This window comes from Cavia porcellus, unplaced genomic scaffold (genome assembly GCF_034190915.1).
Source record: "Cavia porcellus strain 051 isolate PalLab524CR breed Dunkin Hartley unplaced genomic scaffold, mCavPor4.1 scaffold_22, whole genome shotgun sequence".
Classification (NCBI taxonomy): domain Eukaryota; kingdom Metazoa; phylum Chordata; class Mammalia; order Rodentia; family Caviidae; genus Cavia; species Cavia porcellus.
Window position 1 is genome coordinate 16,251,991 of NW_026947505.1, and position 22,775 is coordinate 16,274,765.

Below are 22,775 nucleotides of genomic sequence, written 5' to 3' on the forward strand. Positions count from 1 at the left end.
GGGAGCCACCGGGAAAGTTTATAATCTGCCATTTAACAGGATCATTTGCTTCGCAGAGAGCAGACATTCTGCTACAGTGAACCGCTTGGCTGGATCAGAGTCCAGCACCCCAGGGCTAAGAAGGGGAAAAGAATCTTAGTATCCATCCAGCTAAGAGGATCGGCTGAACGTACCATAAACCCAATCCAAGAAGGCGAAGAAGGCTGTGATAGAAGATAAGGCCTCTGAAACCAACTGTGGGCGCTGCTGATTGTTCTGAATACTTGGGAAAATCCTTTTTTCCTAGGTATTTTGCTCTTAGAGCAAAAGCCATATTTCTAAATTTCTCCTGGAACTGTGATACCAAAACAAACAAACAAAAATCCATCTCGTCAAAATATTTTGCCATGCTAGACTATTCTAGAAAACTTTCTGACTTGCAACAGCATAATATTCCCTTAAAGCAGATGAAAATTTATGGAGTATGACTTTTTAATCATTATCTGCAGCACGTGCTGGGAGCAGTGTGTTGAATTCATTATGTTTTACAAATTAAAGTCAAATCCATGCATTTCTCATGCACGCTGTACAAAACAATCAGTGTCATCTTTCCTATTTGTTAAATATCTGCGCAGTGCTTGTGAAAAAAAAATCACAAAAGGCAAAGTCATTCTTCACTGGTCTGAAGAAGTTTTTATGATGAAAAATTTAAGATTTACAGAGGCAGAACAGGGGAAAAACAGTTATTCCTCATTTGGAATGCAAAACTCATTTGAAACTCTGCAAAATATAACAATAATAGTAATAATAATAATAAAACCCCTCAGCCATGCATAGTGCAGGCACCGCTAACTCTGCTCAGCAGCTTCCGTACATTGTGATGCTCCTGGCGGTTCCACTGTAGGAGATGAGGCTCTCTTTGCAGCCCAGGCCTGGGGCTGCCAGGACGTTCTGCTTTCTGGCTCTCACCTTGGTGGGGAGCCCAACTTTGCCTGCTCTTCCACTTGGTTTGGGCTCATCTGGGTGTGCCCCAGCCCTCTTCCAGTATCTAAGAAGCCCGCACCCCAGCTTGAATTTGGTCTTGCACTGCCCCTGTCAGCAGTCAGCACGCTCGTGCAGTGAACCGACCTTGAGAAGCAGGTATGAGTCTGGAAAATAAGCAAACAAGCGCTTTAAAAAAAAAAAAAGTATTTTGGATTAGAGAAAAGGATCATCTGAAATCTTTTGGAGTCAGATCCAAGTTGTTGAATTATTCACACTCCTCAGATCACAGCCTGTGACCATCCGTGACCGACACCCTTTCCCCCTTGTGCTATCCAAAAAACCGAATTAAATTGATTATTTACTTATTTATCATCTTCTTATTCCCATAGTCAATTCCTTTTCCTCCACCTCTATAGGAAACCACTGTGGTGTGTTTATGTGACTTTTTTGCTTAAATGTAGTGCTGCAAAGTAATCACTGGTGTGTGTGCGTGTACTCATGTGTGTGTATGCGTGTGTGCGTGTGCGCATTAGACCTCATTCTGCTTTTCCTCAGCACTAGGTTTAAGACTGGCTCTGCAGCTCTGCACAGCCCAATCTGTTCCTGGTAACTGCGGCGCGATGCTGCCGAGCTCCCCCACCATGGATTCTGTTTCTCCTCCCAGGATTGGTCACTGGGCCACCCTAGAGCTCCTGCCATCAAAAATGTCCTGTGGAGCACAGGGACCACTTCTTAGGGTTTGTACCAGGAGCAAAATCTCTGCACCCACGTGCAGGCTGACCCCGAACGAGTGCCCGCCTTTGGTCCCCTTCCTGGGCCAGCCTCTTCGCTCCAACTCTGGGTGCCTGCATCCTTCTGCCTGTGGGCTGGTTGGTTGATTGGTTGGTTGGTTGCCATGGGCAACAAATGCGAGGGGAGTGTTGTATGTAAATATTCAGCTCTTTGCCCTCTGGGAAACTGAGGCTCAGGTCCTTCTTCGGCTCTTGGAAGTTCGGCTCTTGCCAGTGACTCTGGCAGTGCACAAGGATGACACACCTGAAGGTGCACCCTATAGGGAGTGGTTTTCCCTCCTGCGAGTGTTCATTGGTATCATGCCCTGAAAAACCGCTTCCACTGGGCACTGGTTGCAGTGGCGCAGGCCTGTAATCCCAGGAGGATCTCCACAAGTTCAAGGCCTGCCTCGGCTACATAGCGAGTTGGAGGCCAACCTGAACTATGCAGTGAGACTCTGCCTCAGAAAAACGGAACAGACAAAACACTGCTTCCACTCCGCTCCTTCAAGCTGGCTGGGGCTGGGCTGCTTACCTTGCTAAGCACCCCAGAGGGCTCAGTGAGAGATGACTGTGTGACCACACTCCCAGCAGTGCTGGCGGGTATCTGTTACTCAGGGGGTTCCCGCTATCTGAAATCGCTAAGATTACTGAACCTGTGAGGATGGTTGCTTTGAGAGCTACTTTACTCTCTGCTCTAGCATGGGCTGTTGGCTAGAAAATGTGTCACTTTATGCAGGAGGTGGAGTCACACAGCCCCTGCGGCCCGGCCTGGCAACCCTAGACACACAGACTTCCTGGAAGCTGAGGAGTAAATTCAGGCCGTGACTCCGCTTAACGGCAACTCTCAGTTTCCGTGTTTTCTTGCACAGCACTTTGCTGGACCCGGGAAAGGCTAAGGCGCAGAGGGACCGCCGACAACGGAACACTTTACAGCTTCGTGGTGCTTCCGCCTCCTGAAGAGGCAGCCTAACAAGCAGATTTGATTCTTGTCTCTGCTGTTTACTGGCTACTTGGTCTTGGAAAACTTTCATCTCCTGGGTTCAGAATGGAGGCTAGTGATAACCGCCTCCGGCTGCTGCTGGAATGACGACCCCAGGAAATGAAGTACTCAGTGATTTCTGGCACCCAGAAAAGGGTGTCGTTGTCATATAATACATCTAGGCATGCCGGATAAAATATGGGACATCAGTTAAACTCAAGTTTAGATGAACACCAGAGATGTTCGTAGTACTGTGTCCCAAATATTGATGGACTATGACATGTATTTTTATTTGCTGAGTTCAATAACTATTTCACTATGACACTACTGTAACTACACATTGTTCCCATTTAACAGATGAGGAGGCTGAGGCTCAGAAAAAGTACTATAGTATGAAATACATGTAATCACAAGCATATTCAGATAAAACAAGCCTGTTGTTTTGTTTTGTTTTGAGACAGGGTCTCCCTGTGTGGTCCAGGCTGGCCTCAAATTCTCACTGATCTTCTTGCCTCGGCCTCCCAAGTGCTGGGGTTACAGATGTGTGCCACCATCCCTGGCAAGCCTGTTTTGTTTTTAACCTGCCCCCAAGTAGAATGCTCTGTAGCCTTGCTTAGATGCTCTCGGTACTCTCCTCCCAACTCCAGAGTGCTACTAAAACGCAGGTGCTTTGTCCAGGACCAACACCTGAGAGGTGTATCACCCTTTATTGGGTCCCTCTCAATCCCGCCAGAAGACGAGGGGAGACATGGAATTGCGGGGGCCACATCGGACCCTCCCACTGCACCCGAGAGAGCTGACTTTACAAATGTGGATGGAGATGCGGTGCCTGTGAAAGAAAATGGGTATTTGTCCTCTTCTTATGTAACGCTGATCGCCTGTGTGCTGTCTCCTGGGCAGCACTCAGAGAGGGAGCCAGCCGGCCTGGTGTAGGTGTGGTGTGGGAGGACGCGGCAGCGCTGACTGCAGAGCGTCTGGATCCTCAAGGTCGGGAGCTAGAACATTCGCTTATGTTCTGTATTCTGTTTTCTATCCACCACTCCTGCCCACAGCATTTTTAACTGTAAATTGTTCCTCCTGGCTTATTGGCACCTTTATCAAAGAAAGAAGAGCAGAAATAAAGCCCAAGCTAAGCGCTGTCTGCTAACAAATCACTCTACAGAGAGTTAGGCTGGCTGTAAGATATCACTGACCAGGATGTATTGTATGACAGTGAATAACCCTCATCAGCAATGTGACTGTCCCCAAGATGGGTGTGGTGGAGTGTTTGTGTTGTCCTGGTGATTCAGGAAGCCAAGGCTAGAAGAACATTCCAGTAACAGAGTTTAAGGCCAGCTTCCACTCATAGAGACCTTGTCTCAAAAAAGCAACAAAAAAGCCTCACCAAGAATTTTAAAATCAACTTTGACTTACCTTCTTGTGGGGACTAGAAGGTAAGAAGAATCCACTGCAGACTTAGAGTTGAAGCAGGATAAATCTCTGGGATTTCCATGCTCAGCAAACCCAGGAGAAACAAGAGCTCCATACATTTCCTACGCTGGGCTCTTGTATGAATTGTTTTTTTCAGAAGTGCATGCGTTTCTTATTTCTGCAGGTGAACCCAAAACTCTTTCTCTGTCATAAGCTTATACTCAGAAAATAAAAAAGGAACACATGAACGCTTAGGGTTACACCCATGGCTAAAACAGCACCCCCACAAAGAGAAGAGGTCTGGGGGCCTTCAGGTCACCCCTGTACCTGGAAGCCTGCTTCTCTCTCGATGGTGTGTTTTGCTGACTTTTTCACAATTCCCGCAGCCTCCTTTTGCTGGCGTGCTTTTCTGTCTAGTTTAGCTTTTATTTCCGTTGATTTACTCATTTTGGTGGCAAAGCTGAATTCAGGGTATTATTTTTACTCTTCATGAATAAAAAGTTCCATGTTCTCCTTTTCTATATTTATTTCAGACTGATTTTCCCACCTCCTTAAGAAGAGATCTTTGCACAGTGTGGGAAATGCTTACAACAGCCCAAAGGACCAAGACAACGAGGCCAAGGAAACTCTGCCTGCACACAGCTGTATCTCAGTCACAGGCAGTATCTGCTGTGAAATCTCACTGGTTTGCCCACTAATTTACAACAAATTGCTTAGCTCAGGAGCCCACATTTCCTAAAGCAACTTGTCTCCAAGTGTGTGCAGCAGGCCACTCTGCCTCAGATTCACCTAGTTTCTTAGGTAAAAGTCAGATTCCAGGTCTGCGACCAAATTGGAATTTATTAAAAACTATGAGTTTGTAAAACCTTTCCTTGGAGAATGTATTCATGCCTGAAAAAAATTCTTTTATTTTGAGGTAATTATACCTTCATGTAATATAGAGAGACCCCATACACCCTCAGCCACATTCCCTCCTGGTACCGTTTTGTAAATTCATGGTTTAAGGTCATGAGTTGGCCATGGTGGTACTGACAGTCAAGAGACGGCCTTCTTTTGTCACCATAGGCTCTTTTTTTGTTGTTCTTTCATAGCCGAATTATTTCTTGCCCCTATCTCTAAACCCTGAAATGACTATGCACATAATCTAACCTTAGTTATTTCTAGGGTGTTATATGATGAAATCGTACTATTTGTAACCTTATGGGATTGGCTTTTTTCCACTCTGCAAAATTCTCTGAGATCCAACCAGATTATTATTGTCATTGCATTCCTTTTTATTGGTAAGTAGTAATGAGAAAAAATTTTATATGTGATTCTAGTTGAATTTTTGCCTTAGTTCCTTAATTAATCAGCTCGCTAATAATTGATAGCCTGGGTAGTGACCATCTCTAAAAACATCCCTGCATTCTCTGGCTCGGCTCATGTACCTATGTTAGGAATGCACCAGAAAGCCACATAATGGCCATTCCAAGGGGAGCTCTAAGGAGCGCTGAAACCTGGGGCTGAAGTCTGTTGGAGTACCAACGGCCATAATTCTGTAATTGGAGCCTACAGTACTCTGAGCCAGAGACGGCCTCCATTGGATCCAAACCTGAGGAGAGAGATAAGAATGCATAAGTCTACACAAACAAAAGACAATTACATAAAGCAACTTAGGCCATTTAACCATGAATGTATCTAAATGGTCAAGAGCCTCTGTGAGATGCAACATGACTGAATTAAGAAGACCCGGGGAACTACTAAAACACGTTGTGGGTGTGTCTGTGTGGGTCGTGGGTGCCTGACTATGGGTACTATGCATGGCCCTTGGCCCTTCCTCTATGTTGCAGTTCCTGTTCTGCTTCCCAGTCACCACAAACCAAGCATCTTTGCTCCACCCCCCCACCCCCCACCGTGATGTCTCTGCCTTGGGGCCAGCTGCCCATGAATTGACTGTCCTGAAACCACGAGCCTAATGAAACCTCTCCTCCTTTAAGGTGGGTGCTGGGGTTGTGTCTCAGTAATGAAAAAAGCTGACTAATGCAAAGATTGGTTGTGGGAAGCCCTGTAATTGGCTTTCACCTTATGTCTGCAGGCTGCGCCACCTTAACGCCCTCTAGCAGTTAAGTTTGGTAGTTAAGCAGCTCCTTGCCTACCTTGTTTGGCCCATTCAGGGATTATGCTTATGAGCTGCACGGGAAATTTGAAAATTTGATTTAACCTATAACCCTCAGTCTTGCCACTGTTGCTAAGTTACCTACTGACATCTCAGAACCCAACTCCCTCCTCCCTAATACCCTATATATTTGTTACTTTTTCCTTGAATAAATGAGACTTGATTGGACTTCTGTCTTGTCTCCATTCTTTGCGTCTCTTGTCCCCTTTCATCCCCGCTTCCCCTCTAGGGTCTCTGTGGACTTACCCAGAGGCCCGGACAATTGGTAGACATTGTATGCCTGTACTTGACCATGTGGTTTAGAAGCCTTTGGAATTGGTTTTCAGGACAAGTGTGGAAAGTTTGGAGAATTGGGCTGCAGAAAGCCTATGCTGGCCAGAGTGCAGAAGGCCAAAATGCTGACAACTGTGTGGACAGTCAAGGCCAGGCTCAGGAGGCTTCATTTGGGAAGCAGAGTCCCATTGGCAATTGCACTACAAGCTTTTTGTGTTACACTAAGGGAAAAAAAGTCTACATTTTGCTTATGTCCTGAGACTTAGCAAGATATTGACATTAAAGGTGGGGGACTAATTGATCTGGTGGACAAAAAAAATTTTTTTCAAGACAGGCTCTTGTTACATAGTTTAGGGTGGTCTCAGACTTACTATGTAGCCCAGGTGGCCTTTGTCTTGGAATCCTCCTGCCTCAGCATCCTGCACTCATGAGAATCTCCCTGCCTCAGCCTCCTGTGCTAAGATTACAGTGTGTGCCACCATGCCTGATCTGGTAGGCAAAGTTTAAAGTAGTCCAACATTCAGGATGTGGCATGAGTACACTGGTTGCTTTTAGCCAGACTTTTAGTGGGAATTGGAGGCAAAATGCAGAGCAGAAAAATATGAAAAACATAAACTGGCCCAGAAGTAACCATGTGTAAAGATGGGGCCAAAGCTGCTGTGGTAGTCAGAGATCATCACTATTAATAATAATTTTTAAGAAGTACTTTGTACAGGGACAAGAAGAACGATGCATGAGGACATACAAGAAATTAGCAAGATTCCATCCATCACAAGCTCAAAGGTGCAAAGCAAACTTTTCCTTTAAGGAAAGAGCCCAGGGGGTGCCTGCTTAAGAAAGGCCTCCTAGAGAACTGATTGATCCCTGAGAGTTCATTTCCCTGAGCTCAGTCATCCAGGCACTTGGAGGAGGTTACAACCACAGTCTAATGGGGCCTAGCTACTGTTCCTGTGGCCAGCAGACCTTGGCATTATCTACATAATGCTGACTTCTTTTTAAGGAAATTAAACAAAACAATAAAACAGTGAGACCAATATTGGATTTCAAAAACAAGACAGAAGGAAACCCCCATACCTGCTGTCTTAGTTACTTTTTACTTGTCGCTAAGACAAAATACCTGAAGCCTAAGTTGAGAAAGGAAAGGTTTATTTCTTATAGTCTTTGGAGGTTTCAGTCCACACTCAGTTGGCTCCAAAGCAGGCGGGCATGGCTGGGCCGCAGTTCATGGCGGCTGTAAACAACAAGCAGGAACCAGCAAAGAGCAAGACACACCTTCTTCCTGCCATTACATTACATCCTGGCTCCACCCCTTTGTGGGTGGAGCACTGACACCATCAATCCAAGCACTAGACAATGAACCAATCACAAATGCACAATGCAAACTCATGAGGCCTGGGGGCCACAGACATAAACCATGACACCTGCTGTATTGCATGTTGTTATCCTCTAAACAGATGCACAGACTACTGCCTTTAAGCCTGCAAAGTCAATCAAACAATACAAGCAATAAGGTGTCGTTTTGGGTTTTTTTTTTTAATTCAGTTGCCATCATCTCAGCCTGTATTTCTCCAAATCAGCTGGTTACAAACAGTGTTGGGGGAGGACTTTGCTTGTCTCCCAGCCCATGCACCAGCTGGATCATGGCAAGGCATAAGTTGGCTTCTTGGTTCTCACACATCTCACCACCATGTGCCACAGATGCTGAGTATGGAACTACAGACTTAATTTTTGCCTTGTTGTGTTTTATTCTAGTATCTATCCTGTTTTTTCTTCATTTTGGAGTGTGTATGTTTACCCTATACCATTGTAATTTGAAATTAGTATGATTTGTTCTTGATTTTTATATAGGCTCACAGCTAAGAATTTATCTTGAGCCTCAGAAGAGACTTGGACTTGGACTTTTGAAAGCTACTAGAAGAAGAGCCTTTGAGGAAGGGATTGTTGCATTCTCATTTATACACAGGACAGTTATATCATGTGAGGCAGAATTATGAATGTGCTATTGTCTTCCTCTGGAGATTAAGTATAATTTAAAGAAATGTGTCTGACTGTCAAGCTGGCAAGGGGTGGACTGTGGCCATTAATTGTGATATGTCAATGTAACTGAGCTAATAAATGCCTGGGAAACCAGCATAGCAAACTTCTCAGCATGTCTGAGGAGGTGATGGTTCTTGGCCTGTGTTCTGGTGCATCTTGCTCCTTCCTGTCTAGTCCTGTGTTCCTCCTCTGCTTCCTGCTGGCTATGCTTCACCATGTCCTTCCATCATGACGCTCCTGCCTTGGGGCCAGACAACCACGTACCCATGCAGTGCTGAAACCCCGGGGAAAATTATACATCTCCCCCTTTAAATCGTGGAGATTGATATTGTGTCTCAGCAGCAAGACAGCTAATACAGTATTGAAACTTCAAATTTAATATCTTATGGTGCTTTTCCTATGACTTTGTATCTTTCTTATTAGAAGTTACTAAAGTCATTAGTCAAACATCGTTGGAAGAATGATCTTTTTCCTCATCTGCTCTTAATTTTCTTTCTTTGTCCGACATCTGCATTGTGCCCTGTTCTGTATATTTTAGACTGCTCTCCATGGAAATAGCCATTTCTTCAGTATTCCACATTCCCAGGCTCCGCTAATTGTCCGAGGTCTGGGTCTTACACACTGGGATTTCATCATTTGGGCTGTTGTTCTCTATCTTACTTCCTAATTACAGAGTCAAAGTAGTTTCCACAGAGCCAGTCTCTCTAAAGAATGCTTGTCTCCAGAGAAAACATGCAGCACTGTGTGTCCCTGGGCTCCAAGCTTCTCTCCAAGCCTGTTAACCACCAGAAGAAGCCTGCGTGCTTGCTTGTGTATGTGGGAAGACCTCAGCTTTTGTCCTTGGTTGAGACTCCTTCTTCCAGAGACAATCCCCTGTCTGCACAAGATCCTGTTTTAATGTATTTCACCTTCTCAAACCCCCTCAGGTTGTGGGGAAGGCATAGCCCAGTGGTAGACCTCTCACCTAGCATATTCAAGGCCCTCGGTTCTCTCCCCAGCACTGAAAAAAACAAACAAGGAAACACTCTCAGAGTCACCATGAGCTCTTCCCAAGCCTGTTATGCAGATACACAGACCAGATGTGCATAGCCCCCTTCCTCTGTACTTCTCTGAGTGGGAGCCCAAGATTCATTCTCGTTTCTTATGGAGTATGGCTTTCTGCAGTAAGGATGGGTACAGATGCACAGGAATCAGGAACAGCAGCTCACAGGAACTATCTGTGTCTGAGGTGCCCGCTCTGTATGGGAGACATGCTGTTCATATGTGTGCCCGTGTTACGTGCAGAGGTGTTGTTTGCTGCATGAGGGAAAATGAAGTCGCCATCCAGGAGCACTGCTAACAGGATGCATCAGGGAGAGACCCCAAAACTGAAGAGGGTACCATTACCTTTCTGACTTAGGAAGGAGTGTAGTTCACACCCACACACTTCAAATAAAGATGACAATGCAGGCGGGAAGAAAACTGTTATTTTCATAAAAAATTAAGCCATTGTTGAAACCAGATGATGAAAATCACATACTGATTAGAAATAAAGACTCTTACCTGGTGCTTTGTAGATATGAGTGGATTTATAATGACATCTCTTACAGTAGGACTCAGACTATAAGCTGTTCTTGGATTTTGTTCCAATGCAATCTTCAGATGAATGAGGCGCTATAATTTTTTAAAATTGTTCTACAAAATTAGGCTTTCTCAAAAAATTGTCTACTCCTTCAGGAAAGCATTCTGTAATGAAAGGCAATAAAGAACTCTAATTGTGTGAAGTGAGAATTTGAGTCAGTTTGGGCAGGGAACCAAATCAAGCCTTTGATCCATCGCCTGGATAAAGGGCTTTTTTTCATGTGTTCTTGTTGTTCCTGAGCAGAATCATTTTGATAATGGATGCTACATGGGACTGATTTATCAAAACAGAAACGTGAGTTACCAAACAATCTTCCTGGATTCTATTATTCCTTTGGTTTTTAACTATAGAAGTCCGAGGCTCCTTTATGCAGGAAATGCATACATGCCTTGAATGACAGTGGCTCTAACACAGTTATTTCTTCATTCAACACACATTTATTTGTACCCAAAGCAAGGCTAGCCCACACATGTGATGGCCATTTCTTTTTGTGAGTCTTTTGGATCAAATACCAAGAAGGCATGTTACAGAAACAATTTCAAAGACAAAAACGTTGATGATGTAAAATCGTTTCCCCTGTAATCTCACTGCAAATGGGTGCTAACAGCACTTTGTGAATCCCAGCAGTTTCAAATGGATCTTTCTATGCTTCTTCCTCTACTTCAAGAATCGCATACACAAATAGTTCTTAACAATTTATTTTTAATATTATAAAGGACGGTGCAGGGGTACTTTGGTTCACAAACTTAATTTTTTCCATGGTTCTGAAAAAGATGGCTGTTTGTGTTTTGTGGGAAAATTTGCTGCAGGAGTGTTTATCACCCAATATAGAGGCAAACAAAAACAAAATTTTGCCAAAACTTTGGCTTGCAAACCAAATTATTTGCAGATAAAATCATTTATAAACTCATATATTTATATGTATGTATCTGTATTTTGTATATAATATCTTTAACTTTTTTCATTTTATCATATATTGATATATGCCTAAAACAAATATATCTCATTATTTTTACTTAGCCATATAATATTCTATAAGCTAAAATTCAGCTAGTAGCTTATTAAAAAGGTTCCATTTTTTTCTATTTTTGTGAACAGAAAATGGGCATAATAAACATTCTTTGATGTAAATTTTTATTTGTTAAATAAATGCTCGAAAGCATAAGCATTATGTTAAAGACATACTTATTTTTAATTTAATTAAAATGCCAGATTATAGCAATTTATAAGCACACCTACAGCCTGTGTGAGTGTCTCACATCAAGGCCAGGATTTGATACTGTAGAGGAGGAAACATCTAAGGTAATCAAGCAGGGACTCTAACTTCAGTCTGATTAACAGGAATAAAACAAGCAAAAAAAAAATCAATATATTCACGATGTATACACACAGATACACTCAGCCATAGCAATCAAATGACTGAAGTTTTCAACAAATGATGAGAAAAACTAAAAGGCCTTTGAGTTTCTGGGACTACGAACTGTAAGAAGGAAATATTTCAAGGAAGCTAATGTTCAATACAAGCTACTTAGTGAATTTTTTTCCATAGATTCCTCTGGTGTTCCAATAAGGTCTAGAGTTGTGTCTAGTAATTAACGCTATCCTTGGTGAAGAGTAGAGGGGATCTATCTCGACAAACTTATACCCTACTTTTAGGCAAAAGGAGAGGGGACAGAGAGTTTTCCTTCTATTTGTTTTATCTCAATTACTTTCAGCTCAAAATAACACTATGCCAAAGTAGCATATTTGCGGGGGGGCAGCCTGTTCTGCTACTGTTCAATATTATCAACATTTTCATTTCGGAATCTAACAATGATTAATGACAGTGGTTCATTTTTTATCTTAACTTACATTCACCAGGTGGCCGGGAAGGTTAGAACAGTACTGGCCCTGTCAGAGCTCAGAAGGCTTTACCTTGGCAGGCTGCGCTTTCCTAGCAGAACCCAGCTCCCCAAACCCAAAGGTCTGAGCTTCACTTTTCTCGGGTCCCCGCCCCCACCCCATTGCCCAGGAGCACAAGGCAGAGACTGCAGTTCTGTCCCCCAAGCAAGTCCCTCCATGAATCAGGTCACTCTCTGACCTCCTCCTCTTGCCTGTGACCATCCTCAGGTGTCCCGCCCCACACCAGGGAGTGGGGACCCCACAGAGACACGGGAATGGCCCGGCCTCGAGGAAGCTGCTTCCCAGCTTAGACCCTTAGGTCCTAACCCTTTCTGTCCAGTCCAGTTGCTCTACAGCTGCCACCTCCCTCATGACTCTTAGCAGAAAAGTACAGTGTTCCCTGAGCCTTGAGGTCTTCCCTTGGAACGCAGCCAGGCCACATACAACTCAGCAAATGCATGGTCAGGCGGGTCTCTGCAGTCCTCTCGTCTGTGGGGGAGCTGTATGAGCCATGGACCTTGGGAAAAATGAAGGAAAGTTGCTTTTTCCCCCTAAAGGCGTCTCATGTTTGCCGTGGGCTGTTATGGGCATCCTCAATTCAGGACGGCTTTCTTTCTTTCTTTTTTTATGGTTATAGAGATTAACAGGCTTCATGCCTGCAAGTTCGCACCTCTGATCACTTTTCAAGGTTACACTTTGCCTGCACTCCTGCCAAAGCGCCTTGAAATCCAATCCTTTGTTATGTGCATGGCAGACACTTCCCCCGCTGTGTCATTGTCTTCTGACTTTTTTTTAAAAAATGTTTTCCTTTGTCATTCTGAAACTTTGATTTTCTGAAAAAAAAAAATCATGGGTCAACCAATATTATTTATGAAATTCTTCTGCTTTAAGAACCGTGATACACTTACCGTGTAGTTTTTACAACTTAAAATTCTTGGGACATCTTTTGGAAACATCTATTTTTTCCAAAAATCCCCCCTCCCTTTTTTTGTATATTCCATTCCTCTGCTTTCTCTTCTAAATCACTCTGGATATTTTCTTTTAGCACTAGTGATAAACCCAGGGCCTTTGTACTGAGCTACAGCCTGAGTCCTTATTTAAATTTCCTTTTCAGACAAAGACTCACTAAGTTACTACGTTGCCCAGGCTTGGCTCAGCCTCGAAAGTGCCGGGAGTCAGGTTAGATTTTATGACAGAGGACTGTTTGTTATTGTTGGTTTTGGTTTTGTTTGACTTTCTGTTTTTACAGATTTTACTTACTCTGTGAAAGAAGGAATGTGGGGAATAACAAGAAGACAAACCTTCGTTTTTCAACAGGCCTAGCGAGAAGCAAGCGCGTGGCAGCCACCGGCCCAGGAGCTCCGCACACTCACGCCCACTTATTAAATTACTTCCGGGCCCCACAAACCAACCTACAAACGTGCAGACGTCACAGATTGTGTTCCTTGAGGATGTCCGCGGCCCCCTCTGCAGTGCCACGTGGTTTGGAGCGCCAGTGCCCTTCCTGGCCGGCGTGGCTCACTTGTAACCACCCAAAGACTTCAGAATCAGCTCCGTCTATGGCAGCCTCTACCTCCCCAGCTGGAATCCTCGCTTTTAAAGCTGAAATGCAGTCCTAAGGTCTCAGCTGCCACATCAGCACTTCGACTACCTGCGCAAGGCAAAACCAGCCTCTCAGAGACCTCTATTTCCACCTTCACCTATACCTGTTATTCATACACACGTACACATGCGTGTGGGTGGACAGAGAGAGACCCCGGGCCAGCCCCCAGCTGTTCCAAATCCCACTACCCCAAACCACCCGCCCACTGTACCCTACGAGAGACCTTGAACCAAAATTGCCCAGCTAAAGCTTTCCTGAATCCTTGACATCCTGGTGATTGTCAGTATGTCACTATGTCAGGAAGTGTTGGAATGGTTTGTTAGACTACGATAAATAACTAGAACTAGAACGATACATCAGATAGAGCAACCAGTAGAATTGTTGTCCATAAGCTGATTTTTCCATCCCTTGCGTGATGCCGGACGAAATCTGAAGCATGTATAAGCAAGAGATTTTTAAATGAGGCCTCTTACAAGTTCCTCAAATCACTGGATGGTTTTTAACCCTTAGTGTGATGCTGGGCTTGGTCTGTCTCCAGGCAGTTAATTCTGGCATCACCACCATTCTTCCTTCCTCACCTCCTTTCCTGCTCTCTTAGAAAACTGATGGGGAAAAGACCTTGAACGGATTACTGGGGCTCTGGGGTGACACAGAATGACCCACATAGAGTCTTCCAGTCTACTTCAGGGCCTCAGTGGTCATGTCTGCGTGTACCACTTTGAGCAAGTGATTAATTAAGGGATCATTAATTAAGCCCCTTGGAAGTCTAAAGAGAGTTGATGTCTTTTACATCTTTTTTTTTTAAATAATCTTAAAGACCTTTGAAACTGTGATGAAATGCTTCATCTTACTTTTTCTGCATCCCCATTTGCCCATGGCTGCCTTGTTCACCCCCCAGCACACAGACACAGTCATCAAGCTAACCTATGCTAGCAACTTACGTACAAGTCTCCATATTTGTATTGACGCTCAGAGAATCCTACCCAGCACATGGGTGTCACTGCGTGCAAAGCTAATGCTTTGCCCCTGGTTAGTCACAGGGGCTCTGTTAACTCCCCTAGGGCAGAGAGCACTCTCCTATCTCCTCTGCTTTCCTGCTTGTGCCTTTATTCGATTGCCACCTCACCTTTCTTTTCAGAAGTGTACTTCGATTTAGACGACCTGACATCCTAACATCTCTGTTTGTGCTGAGCTGTGTCCATCTAGCCCTCTTTCCCTCCAGGTGCAAGGCTGGCCCAGGGACACTGCTCCCGGCAGAGGCTCTGGCCCCTCATGTGGAGAGCCCACGGGTGGCCGGCCTCTCAGACCTCTGGCTTTCCTTACATGCTTTGCTGTTGCTTCTGTGCAGGCCACGCCTTCCAGCAGGCCAATTTGGAAAGGCACCAGGAGCTTTGCTGGCTACTGTTGTCCCACTGTCACCATAGCGACAGATGTTACATGAGGTCAGCTGCTTTATTGTGAAAACAACGGAGTTGAATACTGACCTTGAGGAAGTTGCATAGAAAGGAAACTCAATTCTTATCGACATCCCCAGGGCTTGGCCTTGCTGGGTGAGATCTTCTCTTAAAAATAATAAAATGAAATAAAATAAAACGCCAAGAGATTGGTTTTTAATTTCCTCAATGGTATTGCAGAAATTGATTCACTTGTAGGAAATCGGGTCTTGGTGGGGGTCTTATGTACAACCCCACAGGCCATCAAAACAGCAAAAGAAACTACAGTGGTGTGTTACGTGCCGAACATTCACAAAGTTGATTTTTCTCTTTTGAAAATAAGCATGAAATTCTATTTCTGGACAAAATCAGTAATAAAAACATACACTCTTGAATCTGATACTTTCTCCATGACAAATTAAAGCCTTGATTCTTCATCAGTGAGGTCATTCACAATCCAAATGGCTGTGGTAAATCAAATAAAATAACAGCAATTTAATCGTGTAGAAGGTGCAGGATGGGGTGACACAGTGAGGTGAAAAGAATGACAACTTCCTGTCATCATCACCCGTCTGCGCCAGCGGTGACTCCAGGAGAACATGCTTCCCCGAGTGGTGGAAGCACCACTTGGAGAACAAGGATGGGGGTCTTTGAACCGAACTGATTTCAAAGACATAAAAATTCCTAATCTTTTGCATGGAATTTCTTTGATGAAATTAGACAGAAAATATGATGCAAAAAGCTTATCAACTCCTGAGACATAGAATTATTATACTGTGACTTACTCGGCTGTGTAGTTCAAATGGTTTTAGCAGCTATTTTTCATGTCTTGTGAGTCTAAGCTAATAACACACACGTTTGAAAGCTAACTTTGTTAGTATCTATATTGACTTAACATAAATATACCAATTGGGCTTCCTATTCACATTAATAACAAACAAAATCTAAAATCTGTACTTCATCACCTGATATTTCTGATGAGAGTTAAAAATGACCATAGAAAATACTTAAGTTTGCAAGGAGTTTCCCTAAAGTATAAGCAATAGTCTGAGAACTATTGAAATAAAACAGCCTACAAAGTAATAAGGGAAATAAATCCATGTGCTTAAATTCCCACGATAAATATGTCCCTTAAATTGGTAGTATCGCGTTAAAAGATTATAAATGTCAATTTATTTGGAAACTAAGTTGCCTGGGATTTAGATCAACAAGTTAATGTCATGAATAAATGTGTTCCTCCAGCAATCTGACACATAAGCAGAAGAGTAATTGGGAAACAGTGAAGAATTATACAATTATATTACATTTGCTAAATCGAGGGAATTTGACAGATAACTGTTTACCTCTGAAATTGGTTTCTGGGAAATGAAAGTAACACAGGGAACAAATAGAAAAATCAAATTAGTTTTGTATAAGAACTTTTCAAAAGGCAGTGAGCTTTTATTCAGAAAGTCGTGCCTAGTGTGTGCTTTGGTGTTTCAGAAACACAACTTGCAGTATCTGAAGTGGGTTCAGAGGTGATAGATCTCTCATTTTTTTGGGGTGGGGGGAGGTACCAGGAATCGACCTGGTGCTTACACCACCGAGCTAAATCCCTGGCCCCTCTGGCCTCTTTAATATTATAGTTTTCTAAAGCTCTCTCTAAATGTCCTCGGATTAAAATCTTCAACATGGGTGAGCCCATCTTTGGGTATCGCTTCAGATCTCACAGGATGGCAGCGAAGATATCCAAGCGGACCAGGGGATGGTGCTCTGCGCCCCAGTTGAGCCACCCAGAGCCTGCATGCGGCTCCCTGTCCCCACCCACCCTCACCCTCGCTGGGGCTGTCCTGTGACTCCCGAGGACTGGACCACCCTGCCACTGTCTTCCTTGCTGCCACTGCAGTGTGGAAGGGACCTTTGAGATTCTGCTTTCCTTCCTCACGTTTGTTTTCCATTTGAGTGGAAAGAAGGAATAGCGTAAGGCAATTAAGCAATTGTCCAACTGTCTAGAACTAAAGTGAAATCTGATATGTGACCTGCAAGAAAATGTACTCAACGTATGTAAGAAAAGTCATTTGCCCCTTTGTCAATCCTTTATCCCCCTCTCACAGAGGCAGATCCCACTGTGAGCCATTTTACTTCCTTAAGTTGCTGAGTCTCCAGGGAACAAACTACTTTCCAAGAATCCATTCAGCCAGTGCTTGGGTGCCTGGGTCGGCACATTCTCCTTGTCTCTCCTGTGTGTCTGTCCCACAAGGGTGTGTGTGTGGGGGGGGCTGAAACAGCAACACCCAGCCCGCCCACAGGATTGTCACCCACTATCACCCACAGGATTTTTCTGGGGTCCAGGACCAGTCCTGTCTGAGACTGTCCCCACCAGGCTCTGCGTTGGAACCCTAGCTGGTGAATCAGGGCAGAGAAGAGAGGCACAGGAGGCAGATTTCTGCAAACATTAAGCCAAGGAAAAGCACTTTCCTTAAGGAAATGTGATGGCAAAGCCAGAGGAAATCATGGCTTTCCCTAGAATTCAGGCAGGCAGAGGACTCGCAGTTAGAGCTGATGGGAAATTATGAATTTTTAAAGCTCAGAGTATGTTTGCATGTTGGCCCAGTGACATGAAAACTACATTTGTGCAATCCCAAGTTCTATTTTAGGTTTAGAATAGGCAGAAAGCTCAGTCCTTCAAATTCTCTTTGCCATTTAAACCTGGGTCTGGGCTTGTTTTTTCCCTTTTCTTTCTTTTTCTCAGTGCTGGGATTGAGCTCAGGCCTTTACCCTTGCTAGGCAAGTGCTCCACCAGTCTGCTCCTGACTCTGTTTTTAATTTCTGACCAGGTTTGGCCCTTTGTTTAAAATACTTAAATAAGAAATCAAACTTTAGCATCTTCCTTTTGCCTGAACCTTAGCGCTTTTGCCAAAGAGGATTTTGAACAAATTCATTTCCAAGAAAGCTTCTGCAGAGACACCCTAACCCATGCCAAAATGGTTTGGCTCTTTAGGATAAATGTCTGATGAACATCCCCCCACATCCGGACAACTGAGCACTCAGGCTAAATGACTTTGGCAAGGCTTTTGTTGTTGTTCACCTCAGTGGTTGTGAAAACCTGGAACAATATATAAGGACTGGGAAGCACTAAGTGCTTTCAGTGGGAATTGTGCAAACACCAAAGTTTCTGCAATGGCCCTATGAGCGTGTTTCTTTGCATACACAGGTCTGATACCAGGTTAGAGAAGAGATAAGATCCTGTTCCCTGCATCCATTAGCAATTAACCTGCTCATCCTTTTGCTGCTCTCTGCCTGTTTTTCATCTCCCTGGGGAATCCCAGAGATGCACCCATAGTGCCTGACTTAGTATTAGGATCTTCTTTTCCATTCCTCTGAATGCATTTATTTCTATAGTGAACTTGCATATATTCGTGAGTTTACACCGGCTAATGTGTATGTTTTCCACCCAATTTGAACTCACTCTGGAACTAAATGAGAAGCAAGTTTTCAATGCATTCACTACATTACTTTTATTTTCTTTTTAGTAGTGTATGTTTACCTCACATAACAATTACATTTGTCTTGGGGAATTGGTACGTATATGGATAGTACTTTTAGGAGCAAGAAGAAAGCAGGTTTCACTTGCTTCGACAGCAGCAGGTCCCCTCCCTGAATCTGTCCTTTCCTGTCCCCTTACCTCTCAGGGCCCAGAATAGACGTCCGGCTGCCCACTCTTTGTCAGGACCTACTGACATTGCTCATCAATCTCTAAAACAAATGCCCATAAAGCACTGACAGTTTGTAAAATTTGTAGTAGTAGGAGGCCTGTGATGAGTATTGTCTTCAGTTAACTTTAAAAATCACAGGCTTTCAGTGCCTTGAAAATAGAACTAAATTCTGGACGGATAAGAAAGGAAATAGACAGGTGACATGGTTTCTCCAAACATACATTTACTAAAAGTCTTTCCACATCCACTCAGCTTCCTTTCTTTTTTATTTAACTTCAGGAAATAAGTTAGAATATAGCCGGTGATATAGCTCAGTGGCACAGTGCCTAACTGGCAAGCATGAGCTCCTGAGTTTGATTACCTGCACACACACACACAAAAAAAAAAAGTAAAGGGAGTCAAATTAGATGTTCTCTATGAATTAGTTGTGTGAGGTCTTAGATATTTATAGTGAATAGTAAATATTGTGAGTATTTTCCAAACTGAAGTTATGTTTTGAAGAGCTCCAGTTTTGTTCTATGTGGGAGAAAAAAGAAGGAAGGGAATTTTGTTTTGTCTGCAAATAACTTACTGCCCTGTCGGAAGTAGCCATCCAGGAATATTTTTCCTAACAGATTTTTTTTCTTTGGGGGTGTGGGGGGGGGTATTGAGGATTGAACCCAGCGCTTGCACTGAGCTACATCTCTAGTCCTTCTTAAAATTTTTTATTTTGAGACAGGGTCTTGCTAAATTACTTAGGCTGGGCTTGAACTTGTGACGGTCCAGCCCTAGGCTCTCAGAATGGTGGGGTGACAGGTATGCACTCCCATGCTCAGCCTCCTAACAGCTTAACTGCCAATCTTACTCAGTAGATTCTAAAGTCACATACTTCACCCTTAAAATGTAATATAGCAGATTATCCCTAACTGCAAATACTTGTATCTCAAAGTTTTAGTTATGTTTTTCACCAATTTCTCATTCTATTATGTATTTGAGTCCCTCTAAATGGGAATAGTCAGGAAAAAAAGAAATCTGAGAAATGAGAATGGATATTCTGCTGAAATATTAACCAGCACAAGCACTGGAGGGTAAGTGAACAATCTGTACATAAAGATTTTTTAAGCATAAAGGTTCTGACTCAGAAATTCCATTTGTGTAGTTAAAATTAAACAAATGCAAATGTTTAGTCACAAAATATTTAACGTATAATTTTTTCTTTAAAAATATTGAAAGCAACATCAACATCCCACAATGAAGAAATAAGTAGAGTTAATTGCTTGTAGCTCATGAAATAGAACAGTATATAATCATCCAAAAGTTATAATGTACGTAGTGTTAGAGCATGACTTTCAAAGGTTAAAGAAGTGAACATGTATTAAAAGCTTTATTTAACTCAGTAATTATTGAGAGAACAGTAGCACGTTTAAGCTACTTTAAAAAAGCACTGTTTGCAGGTAATTTAATAAATGAATGTTAGGATACAATTCCTGGGTTAGAAACCAAGTTGGTTAGTGTCTAAGAGGGCTAAGAACCGCAACTTTTGGGATTATCAGCACACCCACACCCCCACACCCACCCACCTACACACACACACACACACACACACACACACACACACACACACACACTCCAAACCTCTCTAATAGAAACACTTTGCATCTTAACACAAATATTTTAATTTCCCCATCCTACAAAGTTATAAAATAGCCCAGGCAATGGAAAATCCACGTTGCAACTCCATCCATGCCTTGGGAAACACCTGGTTGTCTCTTTTACTGATTTCCATGTTTTGGGTAATTTTTCTGACATGACCTCCTAGGAATGATGTATGAGTTAATGCATGCCAAGCACATAGAAAAGTGTGCTCAGCCAGACTTTTAAGGGTTTTCTTTGTTAATTAAAAAACACTTACACAGCTAGTTTTGGTGGTGCATGCCTATAATCCCAGTACTCTGGAGACTGAGGCAGGAGGATCATTGCAAGTTGAGACCAGGCTGGGCTACAAAGTGAGCTTGAGACCAGCCTGAACTGGATAGCAAGACCCTGTCTCAAAAAGACAAAAGACTAAATAAATAAATAAATAAATACCACTTCCATAAGAAAAGGGGGCCATGTGAATAGCAGGGGAAGTGAAATTCTTCTAATGCAATCATACGCGATACCCTAGAAGTTGAGAACAAAATCTTTCTAACAGAGGATACTGAAGCATTGGAAAGTGGTATTTCATTCTGTTTGTCTCTAGAACATTGTGGGCTTGCAAGGTGGGAATCCACAACTTCTAGTGATGAGTTTGAAAGGTCTTGAACATTCGAGCCAAGATTCAGACAAACTATACTGCAGGGGGTAGAGAGGTGGGGCGCTTTATACAATACTTATTGCCAGCACCAAAGCCAAATCAATTTGAAAGGCGCCCCAAGGGATGTAATGAATAAGTTTCTCTAGAGTTCGAAATGGTAAACGGAAATAAATTGTGTAAGACTCATAATTACTCTTTTAGAATTTACACGATGTCACTTGCATTTGCTTCATTTAATGCACGGCCTCAATTGTGCTTTAATAAATTTACAGCACATTATAACAGGCTTCACAGTTTCACTTGCAGCTGTTTTCTCATTAAGATCCTAGATTCTTCTATCTCTACTTCTTTCACAGCAATAATTACACAAACCTTCATGGATTGGCAACTCTCTTTTGTATTTCAGAGTCTTTGCAAAGGATTATAGGCTTAAAATCTCTATTTCCTAATTTCCATTAAAAGCATTAATTGCAAGAAATAATCCTCAGAATGAGCTAGCTAAAGGTTAGCAGTCTACTCCAATTGTTCTTAACATTTTAGCAAAAGAGACTACTAGAAATCGGATTAGAGTTTTGGACCTCCTCCCTAGAAGAAAAGGCACAGACGCTCATACATACAACATTTTGCAAACCCAGAAGGGTTATTAGGTCACTAAAATCCCGCTGTGGGTTAGTTTAATTTAAGAACTGCTGTTTTGATTTTGTTTAACCTTGTGTTATACACAATTTAAATTATTCACAAGAATAGACACAATAGTATGATGAGCCACTATGCACATATTACTCAACCCTTCAAGACATGGATCCCACCTGATCCTGTTCTTGTCTTATTAAATCTGTCCTCCAATCAACCTAAATCATCAAATAACCACATATCTGAAATATATTACTAGCCGTCTAGACAGTTTCTACCAAACTATACTTGAGTGTGATTATAAGTTTAGAATGATTTGACAAATATTCAAGGTGACCTCTATGGAAAAAAATTTTCTTTTGAACCTCTCATACAATCATGTGGATGATATTGTATATTCCCCACGATCCCAACCCTCTCCAGGCTCATTACTGGGACCATTTAAACTTCTAAAATACTTCTTAGAGTGTTTGTTATGAACATGAAGTGTTTTAGTCACTTCCCTTGTTGCTACAACAAAACACCTGACTCCCATAATTTAAGAAAGGAGAGTTTTAGTTTGGTTCACATTTACAGTCCGTAGTCAGCTGACTCCAAGGCAGGGTGGTGTGTCAGAGGAACGTGGTAGAGAGCTGCTCACAGCTTGGCACACAGGGAGCAGAGATTCCAGGGAGAAGCCAGGAAGAGAGACATATCCTTCCTTGTCACCCCACTGTGACCCACCTCTTCCAACCAGGCTCCACCTCTTAAGAGCAAGTCATCCATAATGGCCCCATGATTCAGGCACCTTTCAAAAGCCTGCCTATGAGGACATGAGGCTTACTGTTTTCAAAGAGATATGCTTTTTCACATTAAGGAATTTTCCTTCTATTTTTACTTTATGAAGAAATTTGCTTTATTTCATTTTAAATAAAATTATTTTTAAGCTATTGTGCGACCTAATTTGACATGAATATATCACTTCTTTATTCATTTCTGTTATCTAATTTAAGTGAGTCTCTAATTTCAGACTTTCTGGTAAGGGTATTCTTTTTATGTTATTGA

At 42.8% G+C, this 22,775-nt stretch overlaps 1 long non-coding RNA gene across 1 annotated transcript; it reads right to left on the bottom strand.

Annotated features, from left to right (window-relative positions):
- Positions 1 to 585: 585 nt before the first annotated feature.
- LOC134472234 (uncharacterized) lies at positions 586 to 16,885 on the bottom strand. The gene is made up of 3 exons (XR_010042128.1): positions 13,505 to 16,885; positions 4,129 to 12,925; positions 586 to 1,127 (listed from the first exon to the last, which is right to left on the bottom strand). It is a non-coding gene; the product is annotated as an uncharacterized LOC134472234 (long non-coding RNA).
- Between the last annotated feature and the right edge of the window lie 5,890 nt (positions 16,886 to 22,775).